Below are 7,626 nucleotides of genomic sequence, written 5' to 3'. Positions count from 1 at the left end.
CAGCAGCCAGTGTGAGTGGCCAGCAGCTGGTATGAACTGCCAAGAGTCACCATGAGTGGCCGTCCAGTGACGAGCAAATGACTGCCTTACCACGGAAGAGCACAGTGATAATACCAACATGGGCCAGTGAAGCGACATCCTCCACAACTAGGATGAAGAACAAAAGGACAGCAACTTGTCTGTTCCCCTTCCCCAATTCCCCAACGCTGTTACCCTCCCCCAATTCCCCAATTAAAAAAAAAAACTTAAAAAAAAAGAAATAAGTCAGACCAAACAAGTCAAGAACCATACGACTTCACAGATATGTGGGATATAAAACTGAAAGCAACAAAGGAACAAGACAAACACAGAAACAAAAACTCATAGACACAGACACAGACAGTAGTTTAGTGGTTACCAAAGGGTAAAGAGGAGGAGGGATAGTAGAAGAGAGTAAAGGGTGTCAAATATATGGTGATGGAAGGAGAACTGGATCTGGGTGTTGAACACACAATGTGATATATAGATGATGTATTACAGAATTATACACTTGAAACCTAGGTAATTTTAATAACCATTGTCACCTCAATAAATTTTAATTTAAATAAAAGAACCTCATCCCAAACATTAAAAAAAAAATTGATGAATAAATCTTGATGCACTCCTGACCAATTTTCTCCTTAGAATAAATTTCTAGAAATTCAGTTTCTAAATAAAGGGGAATTCACATTTTCTATTTTACTTAAATATTGCCAAATATTATTCAGCCATAAAAAAAGAAGGCAGGCCTGCCATTTGCAACAACATGGCTGGAACTTGTGGGCATTATGCTAAGTGAAATAAGTCAGAGAGAAAAATATAAAGACTATGATCTCACTTATATGTGGAACATTGAAAAAAAAAAACACTGAACTCACAGATACAGAGAATAGATTGGTGGTTGCCAGAGGTGGGGGGGGAGGGGTTGGTAATGGGGGTGAAATGGGTGAAGATGGTCAAAAGGTAGAAATTTCCAGTGATAAGATAAATAAGTCCTGGATATAATGCACATCATGGTGACTATTGTTAACAATACTGTATTGTATATTTGAAAGTTGCTGTAAGAGTAGATCTTAAAAGTATTCATCATAAGAAAAAAAATTATAACTGTGTGGTGATGGATGTTAACTATTGTGGTAATCATTTTGGAATATATACATATATCAAATCATTATATGGTACACCTAAAACTAATATGATGTTATACGCCAATTATATCTCAATTCTGAAAAATTGCAAAATACAAGAATTGCCCAACTGCTCTATCAAAAGTGTGTAGCACTTGAAATTGCCACCAATAACGTGGTGGAGATACTTAATTTTCTCTCCACAGTTTTGACAATACTTGATACCAATCTATTAGGAAAATAAATAACTAATCAAATTTTAAATTTTAATTTAATTTTTGAACGCTAATGAGTCTGAACATGTTTTTTATATGTTTATTGGCTATCTATTTTGTTAATTGCCAGTTTGTTTCTTTGTCTTTTTCAATTGGGATTTATATCTTGCTTATTAATATAGATATTATTAATTTTAGACTTATTTTAATAATTAATATCCCCCCTTAATTTTTCCACATTTTTATGATATCATAGTTTATGTTTAGGTTTTTGAATGATCTGAAATTTAGTATGCATAAAAAGTGAAGTAGGGAGTTAGTAAATGCTAGTTGTCCCATCAAACTTAAAAAAAAAAAATCAGTGGTTCCCTTACTGAGTTCCAAATCCATGAATATTCTTGATTCTTTCACTGGCTTGTCTCATTTTTTTTCCATTTTAAAGAAATATGAATTTGCTCAACGACACTTGAATGAAACAAATCTCACCTTTGTAGAATCCAAGGCATGGCCCCAGGAACTGAGCTAGGGCTGTGGCTTGATCTTCCTCCTTGGTAATCAGCACCATTTTGTCCTTTTTCTACAGAACCTGTAGTCTACTACTTCTGACTACAGGTTCTGCCACAGAAGCCCTTGTCCCTACTCTCAAAATACTTAAAGTCTAGTCTCCTAGGCAACTTCCAATCATTCACTCACCTGTTCAGAGTGGTGGCTGAACTCTGCTCCTCAAGGAAAATCCAAAACAACCACTTGCTTCTCAGTTTTTACTAAACTATATTTCTCTCTTCTTTGGTTAGGCCACTTCCACTTCTTGCAACATAAAAATCCATTTTGCCTTCTTTAGATAATCTGGCTTTTACTACCCTTCGAAAGTCCTAAAACACAATGTTTTTCCACCTCTTTTCAGGTGGGTAGGATACAAATGTGTAAAGTAGCTCAGATGTTTACAATCACAGTGTTGGTCTCTGCTTCCTAAAGTAAGTGGAGGAAAAGAAACAGCTTTCTTCTTTTTGGTGAGTCCTTACAAACAGCAACAAAAACAATTTAAAATTTATTTTAATCACTCTTACTTTACATCTTAATATTTGTGGTAGTAACTTCCCATCATTTCCTAAGTGTTCTTGGCTATTCTTGTATGTTTATTCTTCTGGACAAAGTTATAATCACTACATCATGGAAAAAAACCAATAGGATTTTGATGAGGGTTATATTGAATTTACAGGTTTGGTGAGTATTGAGACTCAGCAATTTTTACAGCAGAATGGGAGAGATACCATGCCATTGGCCCAGAAAACCCTCAAGGGAATTCTTGGACATTTACAATCAAATTTAATGTGCAAGCAATTTTTAAATGAGTGTAAATTTTCAATTAAGTAAAACAAGGATGGAAGGAAACCAAATGATTATCATGCTTAGATGAACCACTGTATATATATGAATTCTGGTTTTTATCTTAAAATGTCTGAAGCCAGGTATATAGATAATAAATAGATGATAGGTAGGTAGGTAGGTAGGTAGATAGATAGATAGATATAAATAGATAGATTGATTTATATTTCCAAAAGCCTGGAATCATTTGTTCATGGATGTCCCACAGAAACTCCAGATTTAGGAGTTCTAAAGCTGACCTCATATTCTGTTCCTTCTCATCACTGCATTAATTCATTCAATAAACCTATATTAAGCACTTAATATCAGCTTTAGACACTTTGCTAAGCTTTGAAGCTACCACCATGAACAAGACATTCCTTCCTTGCCAGGAACTTACACTTAATAGAGAAAACAAAAATAAATTCATGTCAGGGTTGGAAAGATGAAAGGTTGTTAAATTGTAGAACCACAAACACCCTAAACAATATCCATGTTCTTAAGAGTCTTTTTGCCACCTGGTCTCTGGACTTTCTCAATGGCCATCTTTATCCTCAGCTTTAGCCTTCCACCATCTCATTAGGCCTCTAGATTCATTCTCTCACTGCCTCTCCTCCCCACTTCCATGCCCAAATTCTTAACTTTTTATGCAAAATTAAGTCCTCTGTACTTGTTTCTTTCAGCATCAAGCTTTAAGGCTTCACCTTCCTATATAAAGAGGTTCTTAATAAAGCCAATTCTTTCTCTAAGAATTCCAATGACATCTGTTAAAATCATAACTTTTCACCCTCATAATTATCACCATCTTCCTACGTTCTCTGGTCCTAATCCTACTAATCATTTTTTACTCCCTCTTTTGCTTCTCCCTTATCCCTCTCGTCCAATCACTGATGATTCCTCCTCCATAAAATCCTTTTTTTCATGCCCATAGCTCTATAGCAGACTCTACTGATTATCTCCAAGATTACTGCAATGGCTTCTTGATGGGTCATCCTTCTTTAGTTCCCTTCCCCATCCTTAGTCATCTTATACACACTTGCCCAATAGCCCTTATAATCCAGACATCATAAGGGTACTTCCATCCTCTAATTATTTCACTCATACATTCATTAGACATTTCTGAGCATTTCTAATATGCAGGGCAGAGATAAAAAGATGAATAAAGCCGATTCCTGATTTCAACCAGGTAAAAATTTAATGGTGTGACACACTGAAGAACCTGCCTATGGCTTTCCTTAACTAAAAAGTAAACCACTTTCCTTAACTAAATTACAAACCAGTTTGCCAAGCACTAAAGCTCTTCCTAATGCAGCAGAAGCTTAGCTTTCTAGTGCTTGCTATTTGTCATGACTTTCCTCTTTGTCACAATACCCTGTATACTTCAGTTACAATGAAACTATTATTTGCTGAAAAACTCTTAAGTTCAATCTATGCCCTTTCCATGCTGCCTGGCATTGCCACTGCACCTTCTATGACACTGTACAGTTTTTTCTCCAATCTTTTTGTAAATGTAACTCCTATAGCCCTTCAGGGATCCACCTTATTGCTCCCATCTTTCAGCAAGTGTGACCAATGTCTCTCTCCCATTGTATTTATAGATAACACTTACCCAGCCTGTCTTCTAGGACAGGTACTTGTATATCTATACCCTATTATTCAATTTTGCATCTCTCAAGGTGCCTTTCAAATAATAGGCACTCGATACATGCTGAAGTGAACTTAACAAACACAAGATAAGAACATCGTTTTTAGCTCCTAATCAGATCACTAACATTTCAAGAGCTTCTAGAGGACCAGAATCCACTCTGATGGTATGATCCGAAACACATTCATTCTGTCAAAGTTTATTAATTTCTCAAGAGAGGCACCAATCCACTAGTAGTCTTTTCAATTTTTTTTTCACTCAGCCAGGCGTTAGCCCATTTCCTGTGTTGTACAGGCAAGGATCTCTAAAGCAGATTTTGTTTTCTATATTTTGGGCACATGATGAGAAGGCAGGGTTCTTTGGAAAAGAAAAATAATGCTGGGGAAATCAGAAGGCAGCAAGAAAAGAGGACAAATATGAGAAGGATTGACTCTATAAGAGAAGCCATAGGCATGAGTCTACAGGAGCTGAGCAGGGCTGTTGAGGACAGGACACTGTGGACATGACTTATTCATAAGGTCACCAGGAGTCAGAGCAGTCTCAATGGTGGGTAACAAATGTATTTCCTAGCCTATCAATTACTGTTATCTGAGAGAAGGGAGGTGGAAAGTGTGAGAATCTCAATCTCACTTTATATGTTTTATCAACAAGAAGAAAGCACTGAGTCTGTAGGATCTGGTACAGGTAAACAGTTGTCCACATAGTCCCTACAGATGGGCTGGGCACCCCCCTTTCTACTGTAACCATGGCTACTTCCATAAAAGCAGTCTTATTGGAAGGACTGAAACCAGGGCAGATGCACAATGTTTAACGTACACCATATTATTCTTGGCAGGAAGGATAAACAAGTAGTGGCAGAGGAAAGGCACACAGTGGTGGAAAGGACAATGTCCCAGATAGGTGGAGTTCCTAAATGTACAATCATTAATGTAATTTTAAAAAATCAATTAAGATTCTAGACCACGTGCTACTTTACAGGCATGATTTTATTTAATCACATCTTAAGAAGTAGATGATGATGGTGGTGGTGGTGGTGATGTACTCTACAAAAATGAAAAAAAAAAAAGATTTGACTAAGGCTATACAGTTACTATATAATGGGCTGGAATTCAAGTCCACAAAGTCCACCTCAGAGTTACAATTTTAACTCCAGTTTCTAATGCCTTGTCTTATGTACAGTTAAATTAAAAAGTGGGCATGGAAAAGGACCAGTCACCTGATAACCCAATTGCAGTAACAAGTGTTTCTGTTTGTTAGAAATTCACCTGGATACCTTTCTCAAGTTAGAGGATCTCTGAGTATAATTATGTGCTCGGCCAAGAGGCCGGCTGTTCACATCTATAATTTGTGGCCTGCAGCATATGCAACTAGAGACATTATAATCAGTGGCCCACTTACAAGCATGCTAAATGTCACAGAAGGTAACAGTGTGGGAATAGAATTGTCAGGATGTGATGCATCCCACAAGAGGCATGTATGAAGTTTCCTTAAGTGTTGAATAGGTGTTATGAGAACTCTGCATTTCAAGCAAACTGCTCTGTATCCCACTGGTATAGAGAACACTGACTGAGAATCACCCACTGTATTTCCAAGAGAACACAAGACAGAACACTGGAGGCCTTATATGGGCAATAGTCAACAGCCAGTAGATACAACTACAACAGGGTTTCCACCTGGGATCCACCTACCTATACAATTATGCAGTTACGTTTCTATAATTAGTTTGCTTTGAAATTCTATTTGCTTTTATTTTATGCATTTAAAGACATTCTGTGATGGGGTCCATAAATTTCATCAGGCTGCTATATGGATACAAGACACAAGAAAACTTAAAAACGCCTGGCAATAGGGAGAAGAGATTTTTAAATATTGGAGACAGCTTGAAACACCAAGTTGTAACCATTACCAGTGACAATATTTCCTCTTCAGAGAAGTTATAATTCATAGTCTGCTGTCAGTACCATAATATAACTACCCTATGTAGAGTTGGCATTGTTGGTGATCAGAAGGCAGGGGCCACATCAGGCTGATTAATTGATGTTGACCACTGTAAAACAGAGCTTAAAAATCTCCACCTAATATATTAAAATTTGTCAGTTTTACACCATCATGTATGTGAAACAAGTAATTTTCTGAATTGAAACACTCCTAATAATTGTTATCTTGTTTGATTAGGTTTCCTAAATGTTTCAAAATAATTACTTAATTTTTCCATGTAAGGAAATTAAAAAAAAAAACCACAAAAACAATGTGGCCAGATGGTCTGCTAGGTTTGCTTTTTTCTAGGAGAGGGAAGGATGCTAACTCCAACATATGAAAAGGAAAGACGAAAACAGCAGATTTGCCTAATCTCTATTCAAAATGGTGAAAGGTAGCAGAACATAGCTAAATCAAAATGAAAAATAATTCAAAAGTAATTCACATTTTTCTTAGAAATTTATTTTAATACTATACTAACTTTGAATGTGTCTGAATGTCTCAGGTTTAATTTCACATTAGATTTACACACATACATACACACATACACATTCAAAACCTTTTATCAGAAGAAATCGGCCTTTCATTAATATTTTTCCTTGACTCATGCTTTAAGATCAAAGCAAGCAGCAAATACATACAAAATCTTGGCTCCACAATAACTTTGAATGATGAATGGACTTAGAGCAGTGGTTCTCAACCTGTGGGGCACGACCCCTTTGGGGGTCGAATGACCCTTTCACAGGGGTCACCTAAGACCATCGGAAAACAAAAAGATACATTACGATTCATAACAGTAGCAAAATTACAGTTATAGAGTAGCAACAAAAATAATTTTATGGTTGGGGGTCACCACAACATGAGGAACTATATTAAGGGGTAGCGGCATTAGGAAGGTTGAGAACCGCTGACTTAGAGACAGAAAGACACACACAAATAGGTCAATTTATGAGAATCTAGTATTTAAAATATTACACTTCCTGATGCTTTCTATTTGAACTGGTTATAAAATGAGAAAATGCATTTCAATTCAAAACACAAAGTATTTTTATAAATCGGAAATAAATCAGAAAACTCAAGACTACTCTTAAAGGTTGAAAGGGCCTTGTGTGTGTTGATCTCTTGCTCTTCAATTTAAAGGTCCTATGTGTCTTCCAAGCCATTGTAGAACCGGATCAATATTTTATAACCTTCAATTTATGTTCTAAGTTTCAGTGTTTTAAAAAGTGGGTTTATACCAACTAAAAATAGAGTATTTTTAAAATTCTGCCAATAATTC

The sequence above is a fragment of the Hipposideros armiger genome, unplaced genomic scaffold (genome assembly GCF_001890085.2).
Source record: "Hipposideros armiger isolate ML-2016 unplaced genomic scaffold, ASM189008v1 scaffold_810, whole genome shotgun sequence".
Classification (NCBI taxonomy): Eukaryota; Metazoa; Chordata; class Mammalia; order Chiroptera; family Hipposideridae; genus Hipposideros; species Hipposideros armiger.
This window is presented reverse-complemented; position numbering follows the sequence as displayed.